Genomic DNA, 14,322 nt, shown 5'->3' with positions numbered 1-14,322 from the left:
TACAATTATCTTCATTTTAATTTATTTTACTAATAATAACAATCATAATTTAATAATTTAATATAAAACTATAATAATAATTATAATAAATATCTATTTAATAACAAATACATATATCAAAATTGTACATATAAATATTTTTACATTTGTATATTATCGTGACCATCCACTTGTCTTTCTTTTATTTATTTATTTATCAAACAAAAAATTTATAATATAATTATTTAATTAATAAATATCTTTTAACTTAAATTTTAAGTAAATAAATAATTATAATACAAGTGTATATATATATTATTACAGTTGTATCATCTTACCACCATACAGTTGTCTTAATTTATTTTATTTCATAATATAATAATATTAATAATAATATTTAAATAAAAACCATAATAATAATTATAATAATAAATTGATAACAAAATCTCAAGATTTTTGTACTCATTAACCGCCACATTCTAAGCAATTAGTCTAATTGCTTATTTAGCCCCTTAAGTTTTTCTTTAATCTATAATTAAACTTTTACCCTTTATTCAATTTAATCATTTTTCCTAATTTCTCCTAATTAAGTTAAATTCACCTAATTAAAGCCTAATTAAACACACTACTAAACTCTTTAATATTTCTATTAATTATTTACGAATTCAGTTTATTAAGACAGAGGCCCGATAATGCACTTTTTTGATGCCCGTGAACTTTGGGTCATTATAGAGCTAGGGGTGAGCAAAACTCGATTCGACTCAAAAAATAAAAAAAATTCAAATTTCGAGTTAAACGAATCGAGTTATTCGAGTCAACTCGAATTTTCTTTGAATTTCGAGTTCAAATCAAGTTGAGTTTTTGAATTTGAATAACTCGAATAATTCGAATATCAAACTATAATATTTTATATTTTTACTCCAAACTCTCAAACCTTTTTACTTTTCCCTCAAAACTTTTACTCCCCTTCCATCCCAACCCCCCAATTTACCAAAAATCTATTTCCCACCAAAATTTTACTCTCTCATTTACTTTTTCTCAAAATTTTACTACCAAAAACCTTCAAAACTTTTTATTTTCCCCTAAAATTTTTACTTCCTCCTGCTTTCCCCTAAAATTTTTACTTTCTTCCCATCCCACCTCCCATCTACCTCAAACACATCCTCCTTCCACCCCCCAATTTTTTTTTTAATATTTTCCCTCTAAAATTTTAGTCCTCCCTATTTACTTTTCCTCAAACTTTTATTCCCTAAAATTTTTATTTTCCCCCTAAACTTTTACTTCTCACCCTTTACTCTCAAATAAAAAATCAAAATTATCCAAAAAAATTACTAAACATAAATAGTAATAATTTTATTTATATCTACTATTTATATTATTAAATTAAATTTCACATTTTATATTATTTATATTATTGAATTGTTTAGTCATGTTGAATATTTATATTAAAATTGAATTATTAATTATGCCATTAAATATTCATGTTAAAATTTTATATTGGCATCAATTTCACTTTTTATCTTTAAAATAACTTTTATTAAAAAATCACATTTTTACATTAATATATTTTTTAATTCCAAAATACATAGTGATAAGAATGTAATACCCCTACCCGTATTCATTGCTGGAATAGGGTACGAGGCATTACCGGAGTTTACGAATTAATTTTTTTTTTATATTCAATATAGCCCCTTTATAAATATCTAACCTTCCCTGCAATATTAAATCGAGACCAATCCACATCAACCAAATCAATTCAACATATTTTCAAGATAAATTCATGCATATTTATAAGATAACGTCATCACATATCTAAAACCAGGTTTGTTAACCATACTAATGGCTAACTTTACATTCATTTCACGTTAACATTTACTTTGTTAACTTATACATGCCATTGATTTCCAAAATAAAGTTTCTTTATATACCGAAATCCTGAGGTTGACAGTGTGATGTGTCTCCGACCAAATCCGACCTCCGAGCTCTTAACACTACAAAACAGGAAAAAAGGAAACGGGGAAAGCACTTCGTGCTTAGTAAGCTCATGTAACAAGAATTATACTTACCTAATATTTTCAATACAATACAATAAACATCCATATATCCATTCAATGCATTATTACCCTAATATGCACAAACTCAACATTCAAGTTAGTACAATAATTTCCATGTACCAATAATATATACCATGATTGATGAGCTCATCAATATTATAATTTCCATTTCCTTGTTATTTTTTATACTTATCCCGTTGGATTTATCGGAATTTCGATGGATTTTCAGAGGTACACTTTTAGTGTACAATTCCAGGTCTGTCAATTCAGAGAGCACACTCCCGCGAACCTCAACCTTACAGCGGGATTACCAGTCCAGGCTAAATCCCCTGCAATATAAACTCATAGAGTATTGTCGGGATTACCAGTCCAGGCTAAATCCCCTGCAACGACAATTACTCTAATGAGCTTGGATCTGAATTACCAGTCCAGGCTAAATTCAGACCCTAATTCGGATTACCCGTCCGGGCTAAATCCATTTTACACATATTCTTCGGGAGGGCTATATCAAGATAGGATCACCCGTCCGGGCTAGATCCTTTTTACCGTCAATTCCTTTTCAGAGATCCATCGAATTTTCCTTTCATTCAAACGGGATTTCTTTCCATTTTATCAAATATATCAATGCTTCATAAATTTCCATATAATGAACATTCAAATCATATTCATATCAAAAACATGCATTTCAAGCATTTAAGAATATAAGTCAAGTTACACGAACTTACCTTGATACTTGTTTGTAAACAGTAAAAATCTACTAATCCCGAAATTTTTCCTTTCCTCGATCTAGCTTCGTATTTGAATCTTCTGGATCTAAATAAATAAAATTAATTATCAATTTAATACATTTCATGTTCATATGCAACATTCTCTATAATTCAACTATTATTTATAGTTCATTCAAAGCTGTCTACTTGAGTCATTGTCACTACATTATTTATAACTTGATCTACGGAAATCCAAATTAAGATCCGTTAATTTTTCCTGAAACTAGACTCATATATCTTTTTACCATAAAAATTTAGAATTTTTGTTTTAGCCAATCAGTACAGTTTATTCTTTAAAGTCACCCTTGTTCTGCTGTCGACAGTTCTAACCCTTCTTCACTAAAAATTAATTATCTCTTCATACAGAATTCAAATAATGTTCTCGTTTGTTTCTCTTAAAAATAGACTCATTAAGGATTCTAGACATATAAATTTAAGCCCATAATTGTTTTTCTTAAATTTTTTATGATTTTTCAAAGTCAGAACAGGGAACCCGAATTTATTCTGACCTTGTCTCACAAAACTCATTATATCTCAAAATTTACAAATCCATTGCTTACACTATTTCTTCTATGAGAAACTAGACTCAATAAGCTTTAACTCCATATTTTTTTCATCTTCTAATTCTATTTCTACAATTTATGGTGATTTTTCAAAGTTAGTTTACTGCTGCTGTCCAAACTGTTTTTGTGCAAGCTGTTTATTACCATTTTTTCCCTAAGCTTTTAATAAATGATAATTTCGTCCCTACTCAATTAGCCTCTCAATTGAGCTTATTTTTCTCAATTAACATTTTATTCTATCACCTTAAACTAGTTTACAACCTTTAGGAATCAGAATTTTAGCAATAGACTTTAATTCTAAGCATTTTCACAATTAGGTCCTAAAAATCATTTTCTATTGAAATTACCTAATAAAATCATCTCATAAACAAATTAAAGCTTTAATTTAATTCTATTTCATCATAAACTTACAGCACTCAACCATGGTGACTTTCAATTTCATCCATGAAATCAAAAACTAATGAATTTAATAGTAGGACCTAGTTGTAAAAGTCTTAGAAACACAAAAATTACAAGAAAAAGGTAAGGATTAACTCACTTGATGCAAAAATTATGAAATACCAGCTTATAGAACCCTCCTATGGCGTTTTTAGCTGCTGGAATTGAAGAGAAATGAAGAGAAATCTAGATCTTTCCTATTTAGTCCTAGTTTTATTTAGTTAATTTTGCAATATTCCAATTTTACCCTTAATTTATCAATTTTTCTGCTGATTTCATACCCTTGCCGTCCAGCCCAAATAACTTTTGGGTCTAATTTCCTTTTAAATCCTTTCTCATTAGACTTTTAAGTTATTTAATCATTCTAGCAACTTTTACACCTATTACAATTTAGTCCTTTTTATTTAATTGACTACCCAAACATTAAAATTTCCTAACGAAATTTTAATACCACATTAATAACATTTCATAAATATTTATAAAATTATTTTTGACTCGATTTTATGAGATAAAGGTCTCGATACCTTGTTTTTACCCAATTTCTTCAATAATTTCTTTTTCTATCTAATCACTAAATCGGTAAAATTTTTCTATCAATATTTTCATACGATTTTCTTATCATATCAATTTTTAAGCAAAAATATTGAAATAAATTTCTCTTTAAATCGGATCTATGGTTACGAAACCATTGTTCCGATAACCTTGAATTTAGGCCATTACAAAGAAACTGAAGATAATTGAAACAACTAAGCAAGCAAAGAAGCTAACCCGTATATAAAAGATTAATAAATAAATTATGAGGTGATGAAAGTTAATAAAAATTTTGATTAAGGTAGACAAATTTTATTACGGTGGGTGATAACGGTTACAAAAACCCAAAATTATTTTTTTAAAATTTAACTTGAACAAATATATTCGATTCGAATTGCATCTCACTCAACTCGATTCGAGAAAATTTCAAATCAATTTAGGATGATAAAATATGATTCGTCAACTCGATTAACTCGAATTTTTTTCATTCGATTTGATTTGATTCGATTGAACGCTCACCCCTAGCCTAACAACTACTGAAAATTTCAGATAAATTTATCATATTATTTAATTAATGTAGATCATTAACTCATTTTAGTAATAATTGAATTTACAACATAACTAATTATGAGTTAAAGGAATTCATTAAAACATCCACAATTGATCAAAGGCCAAATTGTAAAGTTCATAAATAAATTATTGAAACTATAAGTATGTTTGCAAATGTGGTTTGCTAATATGATGATTATGATTGTAGGGGGTTTAGTGGACTTTTAAACTGATTTTTGCTAAAATTTACCTAAGGAATCAATACCAAGACTTTGAAATACAAAATTTCCAAAACAGAATGTGATTTTGGTATCGTTTTTGTCATTGGAATCGATATCAGAGGCTAGGTATCGATACCTAGGCATAAGGTATCAATACCTTCATTAAAATTTAAATTTTCAAAGTTCCAAAATGTTATTTTGGTATTGATTTTGTGCAGTGGCAGAGATATTTTTTTAAAAGGTATCAATACCTTTTGTTTTGGTATCTACACTTTTCCTCTATTTTGAGTAAAAACAATATTAAAATAATTTTCAAACAAAATCTAACTTCATACCTTTATATTAACAATTTTTGGGTTAAATAAGTTAATATATGATGGATAAATGTTTAACTTATATAGTGTATAACCAAAATCACTTTAGCACCGACTGTAATAGTCTTATACCGGGTTCATACGTTCAGACCGAGTATAGAGGTGTTATTACATGGTTCAAGGTAAAATATTTTTAAACTATGAAAACATGACAAAATCTCATTAACCATGAAAGTAACATGTGAAACATGATAGAATTATTAGCCACAATAAATAAGTCATTACATGTAATATCCCTAACCCGTATCCGATGTTGGAACACGGTTACGGAGCATTACCAGACTTATAAATCAATAAATCAAAACATTTCCGTGTAATTGCGTAAATACTTGTCTAGTTCATATTGAACTCATATAGACTCGTAATAGAATTATGTACGATTTTAACCATTATTAAGTTTCATGTACATGTAACATATATATACTGTGTATCCGTATATCATATATAAACCATTTTCATGTAAATACATGTACTAGTTCGTATCGAACTTGTATAATCTCGTAATAACATTATTCCCGTTGAACCACTTAGAATATCGTAGGATACACAGGTAGTACACACGAACTGTACTAAACGGTAATCCGTCAATTCTTATACATGTATGCTCATACGAGTGATAAACCGTAAGTTCATCCGAGCTGCAAATCGATAAGCTCCTGTAATGGCCTAAATTCAAGGTTATTGAAACAGTGGTTTCTTAACCACAAATCTGATTTGAAGAGAAATTTATTTTAATATTTTTTCATGAATATTTATGTGATAGGAAAATCGTATAAAAATATCGATAGAAAAATTTTACCGATTTAGTGGTTGTTAGAAAAAAGAAATTATTAAAGAAATTGGATAAAAATAAGGTATCGAGACCTCGTTCTCATAAAACTGAGTCGGAAATATTTTTATAAATACTTATGAAATTTTATTAATGTGTTATTAAAATTTCGTTAGGAAATTTTAATGTTTGGGTAGTCAATTAAATGAAAATGACTAAATTGAAAAAGGTGTAAAAGTGACTGGGATGATTAAATAGCTTAAGTGTCTAATGACAAAGGATTTAAAATGCAATTAGACTCAAAATTATTTGGGTTGAACGCAGAGGGCATGAAATCAGCAAGAAAATGGATGATTTAAGGGTAAAATTGGAATATTGCATAATTAGCTAAATAAAATTAGGACTAATATGGAAATATCTAGATTTCTTTTGATTTATCTTCATTCTCATCAGCCAAAATGACATAGGAGTTGGTATTTCATAATTTTTGCATCAAGTGAGGTAATTAATTCCTTTTTCTTGTAATTTTTATGTTTTTAAGACTTTTACAAGCAGGTCCTACTATCAAATTCGTTAGTTTTTTATTTTATGGATGAAATTGAAAGTTACCATGGTTTAGTGCTGAAATTTTATGATGAATAAACATGGATTTGAAGTTTTAATTTTATCAAAAGATGGATTTACTAAATTTTTTTAGTAGAACTTGATTTTTAGGACTTAATTGTAAAAAAGTTTGGAATTAAGGTTTGATGCTGAAATTATGATTTCAAAAAGTTTTGAAGTAGTTTAAAATGATATAATAAAGTGTTAATTGAGGAAAAATTAGCTTAATAGGGGGTTAATTGAGTAGAGACCAATTTATAAAAATTGTAAAAATTTGGGGTAAATATGAACTTTAAAAAATTGAGAGGTATAAATTGTGAAATAAATTAGATTAAATTTAGATGCTGATAAATGGAAAATTTCATATTATAGATCAAGAAATTGAAGATAAATGAGGGAAGGAAAAAGTTGTTGAATAGTCCCTGAAATCTCTACAACTACTACAAATTGTTACAGGTAAGTTTGTGTAACTTGAATTATATTCTTAAATGATTGGAATGTATGTTTATTGATGTGAATATGGTTTGGATGTTCATTGTATGATATTTGATGAAAAATTGATAATTCTCGATAAAAAAGGGGAAATAAATCCCGGTTGAATGAAATGGACTTCGATGGATCACTGAAAAGGGAATTGATGGTACAAAGGATCTAGCCCAGACAGGTGATCCTAATGATATAGCCCTCTCGAAGAATATGTGTGAAATGGATTTAGCCAGGACGGGTAATCCAAATTAAGCTCATTATAGTAATTGTCATTGCAAGGGATTTAGCCTGAACTGGTAATCTCGACAATACTCTTTGAGCATATGATACAGGGGATTTAGCTTGGACTGATAATCTCACTGTAAGAAATGTGGTTCGCAAGAGTGTGCTTTTTAGAAAAAGGGTATACCCATATGTGTACGAATTGACGAACTCGGAATTGTACACAAAAGTGTATTGAATTTATCTTTGTATTGAATTTATATGATGTTGCTTAACTAATGCAAAAGTTGAGTTTGTATGTGATAGGTATATGTTTATGTGAATTGGATTTGTGCTTGTGTTGTTAAATGATGGATGTATAAGTATGGTAAGTATAATTCTTGTTGCATGAACTTACTAAGCACCATGTGCTTACCCCGTTCTCTTTTTCCCTATTTTGTAGTACTCGAGAGCTCTAAGGTCGGAGATTAGTCGGAGCTTTATCGCACTATCAACCCATATCTTTTGGTATATAAAAATGACTTATTTTGAAAGAATGACATGTATAGACTAAATACCAATGTTTACACGGAAATGGATGTTTGTAACCTAGCTATTGGCATGGCTAGAATAAGTATAATTTTTGGATTTTGTGAAAAATTCCCTGTGATTCTGATTTGGTTCCGGTCTGGTCCCGATGCATAATTTGGGCTTCGGAAGCCCATCTAAGTGACATAATAGTAATTTTTGATAAATAAATGGTACTTGGTTCAGGTAAATGGAAATTGGTTCCGTAAGTTCCGGTAATGCCTCGTACCCTATTCCGGCGACGGATACGGGTAGGAGGTTTTATAGCTCCTCCAAGCTAAATATCGGTAAGCTCTTAGTCCGCAACATATATAGGATATTGACTAAATCAGTAACCCTAATGACATTGACATTGTCATTTGTATTCTACGAATTCTTAAGGTTCAAACGGGGATAGGTATTTTTCGTACAACGTCGATTACGCATTCGATAAATATACGTAGTAATTATACAATCCACATACATATATTTCAAATAAAGCATATAATATGCAATTTAATTATACGAAGTTACCTCGAACTCGTACAACGGAAAAATGATCGATCAATCCACTACTTTATCTTTGCCTCGATCTAATTCTGAATGTGGCTTTTCTTGAGCTAAATAATCAAAACTTACCAATTTAAACCTAATTCTAATCAATTTAATCTAAAATTCATGTTTTATAAAATTACCATTTTGCCCTTATACTTTTGATTTCTTTACAATTTAGTCCCTAAGCTCGGAAAATGAAATTCATGCAAATTTTCCCACACCCAAGCCTATCCAAATATCTTATAAGCCTACAGCAGCCAATAAATTTCACACTTTTACATATTTAACACATAATTTTCATATTTCTTAATTAAATCTCTATTTGACAATTTCATTAAAAATCACTTAACAAAAGTTGTTTAATCAACAACGATGATTTATTTTCTTCCATTAAACTTCAAAAATAACTAATATGCTCTAATGGAAAAACCATTGGCTTCCAGTCATATTGCAAATTAGTTCCCTATTTAGCTAGCTTAAGCTACAATGGTCCCGAAAACATAAAAATCAACAAAAACGGGACAAAAAATCACTTACATGCAAGGGTTTTATGTTGCTGAAATTTTAAGCTTTCCAAAGCTTATTCTTGTTGAAAATTTTGGTGGAAAATGAAGATGAATAACTGTAACAGCCCGGTTTTAGGCTTATTTAGAACAGTGGTTTCGGGACCACCAATCCGAGGTTGAAGAATTATTTTTATTATTATTTTGGTGTCATAGTATGATTATATTAGTCTACGAAAAATTTGGTGAACTAATTTTAGCGTTTGTGAGATTAATTGCGTAAAAAGACTAAATCGCATAAAGTGAAAAAGTCCTATTTTGTCAGCTAATAGTGTAAATTGAATATGAATCATATTTTGGAGGTATTTAAAGGGAAAATAGACCCTTTTTAGAGGGGTGGACGGCCATAGGAGACAAAGGGATAGAAACATCAATGTTAGGTGAAAATTTGGTGGCTAAATTAACTAAAAAGAAATAAAATAGAAAAAAGAATGATATCATCCCTTTCATCCCTTCTTCTTCACTGAAATTCTCAGCAAAATAAGGGTTCTTGGAGCTTTAAAGTTTTAGCCAAGCTATCCTCTTGCAAGTTAGTCAATTTGAAGGTTATTTTTTATAATTTTTGTACTTTTGGAACCCTTATGGCATGAGCTAGCCAATGGGGGGACCATTTTGCAAAATGGATGATAGTATAGGGATTTTCCATGAAAGGATTTTTTATGTTTGCTGAGTTTTTATAAAAGAAAATGAATCTTAGTTGTGTTGTAAATAACTTTTGTGAAAGAACTTCTCATGAAAACCCTAATAGGATCATTTTGTAAAGTTTGTAAAATGGATAGTAATGTTGTGAAATAATTGAAATTGTGGGTCATTATAAGAGTAAAAAGGGTTTGGCTAGGCTTAAGATCTGAAGAAATTTGATAAAAATCGATTTTCGAGCCTAGGGGTAAAGTCGTCATTTTGTGAAAATTTAGGGGCAAAATGGATATTTTGCCAAAAATGTGAGTTTTTGATTGTATAAATTTATTCAGTGATTAAATGAGTGAAATATTATTATTTTAGATAAAGAAATACAAAATCTGAACCCAGATCTGGGGAAGGACAAGCAAATAGATTAAATCGTCTAGTCGCCTACATTTTGTAATCCGAGGTAAGTTGTATGTTAATAATGCAACTATATTGCTATGATGTATGAATGATATATTATTGCATAAATTGTTTGATTGTGATTTTGAGAACGCATGTCGAGAAATTAATGTGGTAAAACTTCCGATTGAACATTTAGAATAGACTTGGATATTCGTACCATGACATTGGGTGGTATGTGAGCCAGTGTAAGACATGTCTGAGACATGCATCGGCCACATTATAAGAGTTAGTGTAAGACATGTCTGGGACATGCATCGGCCTTGAGATATAGAAGCTAGTGTAAGACCTATCTGAGACATGGCGTCAGCTTGCGCGTCAGTGTAAGACCTGTCTGGGACATGGCATCGACACCGATAGATGAGAACCAGTGTAAGACCTGTCTGGGACATGGCATCGGCCTCGATATATGAAAGTCAGTGTAAGACCTGTCTGGGACACGGCATCGACTTTAATGTGCTAGGCAGTATAAGACCATGTCTAGGACATAGTGTCGGCATCTTATCCCACGTTTGGGGTTATTGAGTATCCGGTAATATTTCAAATGGTTCAACAGAAGATTTATGATTTATATCGAAATGAGAAAAGTTATGACCATGTAGTGAGTGATACAGGTACCTAATTGAAATGTATGAGATGTGGGCTCAATATATGCCCTATGAATTGTATTGGATGGTGATGAGTAAGTTGTACTTATGTCTATTTATTGTATACATGGACAAGCTATGAAATGTTATGAGCATATTGTTGTATGATAATTAGTTGATGTTTATTTTCATGCAACTTACTAAGCTATGTAACACCCCTTACCCGTATTCGTCGCTCGAATAGGGTAGGAGGCATTATCGGAGTTTACCGAATTAATTTTCCATTAATACGAGTTAAATACTATTCATTTACTAAAACATGTCATGGCGTCCTTTAGATGGGCCTCCAAAGCCCAAAACATGCTTCGAGACCAAACCATAATTAAATTGAAACCATAGGGAATTTTTCGTAAAATCCCAAAGTTTTATTTTTTTTTATTTTTTTATTTTTTTGCTCAATATAACCCCTTTATAAATATCTAACCTTCCCTGCAAATTTTAAAACCGAGACCAATCCAACCAACCAATTCATTTCAATCAATTTGATACCAAATTATACTACTATTATAATTATAATATTTAACATATTCATCATTCTTTACTTTAATGTATATTTCTTAAACAAGTCTTAGTATTTATATAATCATCAAACGTTATACATGCCATATAAATCAAAAAGAAATTTACAAAAGCTACCGGAGATAATCTGGATAGTGTGATCCTCTGTGTTGATCCGATCCTCCGTATACTTCCACGTCAATCTACAAGAGACATTGATTACACTCATGTAAGCTTATAGAAGCTTAGTAAGTTCATAGGTATAAAACATAAATCTTACCAAATATTTATACACTTATACAATATACACAATTATTAAGTTCACCTGTCAACCACAGCCATTGGTGAGTTCCCTTGTATAAACTTACTACTACTTATCCATTTCCTTTAATCCTTTTGGGCCCATTTGTCACATATCATTCTTTAACCAAATTAGGGAATGGTTACGGAAAATTGAGTACTTCACTTTCACTTTGCCATAGTATAACTATGGTCTTGCGTATGATCACTTATCACCTTTTGAAGTCATAGTCCTACCACGGTCTTACACTGATCACATTTATCACTTGTCACTGATCAGATAAGTGTAGCTAAAACTACCACTTATCACTTATCACTTGTCACTGATCAGATAAATGTAGCTAAAGCTACCACTTATCACTTATCACTTGTCGCTTGTCGCTTGTCACTTATCACTGATCAGATAAGTGTAGCTGAGGCTACCACTTATCACTTGTCACTGATCAGAAGTACTCAAATCCGACATTCCGCTCAATTTAACCATTTATTCGATTTTTGTGTTGTTATTTTATTCTCTATTTATTAATAAATATATTTCATCATACATATTACATTATATAATTCATAAAATTAACATATAATCATTAAACTTCAACCACATGAACTTACCTGGGTCGATTTGCAAAATTTGTGAAAGTTTAGGGACTAATCAGCTACTTTTTCTTTTCCTCGACTTGCTTCGGGTTCTCGATCTATCATTGTAAAATCATTCACTTATCAGTATTGACTTCATCTTCAACCCGCTTATAAGTAATATTATATATAATTTCATTATTTACTTATGTATATTCCAATGCTGCCCATCAGTGCCATAGTCACTAAATTATTTTTATCTTTAGCTACAGAACTCCAAATTAGGATCCGCTAATTTTACCTAAAACTAGACTCATATATCTTCTTATAATAAAGTTTTTAGAATTTTTGGTTTAGCCAATAAGTACAGTTTATTCTTTAAAGTCACCCCTGTTCTGCTGTCTGACAATTCCGACCCTTCTTCACTAAAAATTAATTATCTCTTTGTAAAGAATTCAGATGATGTCCATGTTTGTTTCTATTGAAAATAGACTCATTAAGGATTTTAAAAATATAAATTTAAGATCATAATTACTTTATCCAATTTTTTATGATTTTCCAAAGTCAGAACAGGGGAACTGGAAATCATTCTGACATTGTCTCACAAAATCTAATATATCTCATGATCTACAATTCCGTTGCTTACACCGTTTCTTCTATGAGAAACTAGACTCAATAAGCTTTAATTTCATGTTTTTTCATCTTCTAATTGTATTTATAAAATTTATGGTGATTTTTCAAAGTTAGACTACTGCTGCTGTCCAAAACTGTTTTAGTACAAATGTTGATTTCAATTTTTGCCCCAAATTTCACAGTTCATACAATTCAGTCCTTTTTCAATTAATCCCTAAATGAAGCTAATTTTTCCCAATTAATGCCTTACCTAAACATTCACTTTCTATTCAATTCTTTCAATAAAATCAGCATATAAACAATCTAAAACTCTAATTCCATGCTAAATCATCATATACTTCCAACACATATTCATAACAACTTCCAATTTCTTTCATAGAATCAAAAACTAATGAATTCAACAAGTGGACCTAGTTGTAAAAGTCATAAAAACACAAAAATTTCAAGAAATAATCAAGAATTGAACTTACTTGAAGTAAAAATATGAAAAACCAGCTTAAGAAAACCCTTCTATGGTGTTTTTTTTCTGATGAGAATGCAGAAAAATAATGAGAATTCTAGATAATTCCACTTTAGTCCTAGTTTATTAAGTAAATTTTGTAATATTCCAATTTTGCCATTAATTCATCAATTTTCCTGCTGATTTCATGCACCTTGCTGTCTAGCCCAAAAAGACATTGGGTCTATTTGCCTTTTAAACCCTCTTTCTTTTATCATTTAAGCTATTTAATCATTTTCCATAATTTTACATTTGTTACAATTTAATCCTTTTTATTCAATTAACTATCGAAACTTTAAAATTTCTTAACGAAACTTTAAGTCTAACTTATTAACACTCCATAAATATTTATAAAAATATTTATGGCTCGTTTTTAAATTTTCAAACTCTCGATATCTCATTTCCGATTCTAATTTTTAAAATTTTAATTTCTAGTACACTATTCGCTATTTCAAAAAATTTTCTAACTTCACACTTAACTTATATTAACTAAATTATTAATATTTTCTACTCATTTGCCGGATTTAATGATCTCGAATCACTGTTCCGACACCACTGAAAATTTAGGCTATTACAATTCTCCCCCTCTTAAGAAATTTCGTCCTCGAAATTTGTTACCTGAAAATAGGTTCGGATATTGTGATCTCATTGATTCCTCTGTTTCCCAGGTTGCCTCCTCCACACCATGTCAATGCCACAACACTTTTACTAACGGTACCCGTTTGTTCCTTAACTCTTTAATTTCCCAAGCTAGAATTTTCACCGGTTCTTCTGAATAAGTCATGTCGGGTTGGAGCTCTATTTCTGTATGTAATACATGTGATGGATATGATCTGTACCGTCTCAACATAGACACATGAAACACG

The sequence above is a fragment of the Gossypium hirsutum genome, chromosome A05 (genome assembly GCF_007990345.1).
Source record: "Gossypium hirsutum isolate 1008001.06 chromosome A05, Gossypium_hirsutum_v2.1, whole genome shotgun sequence".
NCBI lineage: Eukaryota > Viridiplantae > Streptophyta > Magnoliopsida > Malvales > Malvaceae > Gossypium > Gossypium hirsutum.
The sequence above is the reverse complement of the archived record's forward strand: the minus strand, read 5'-3'. Positions refer to the sequence as shown.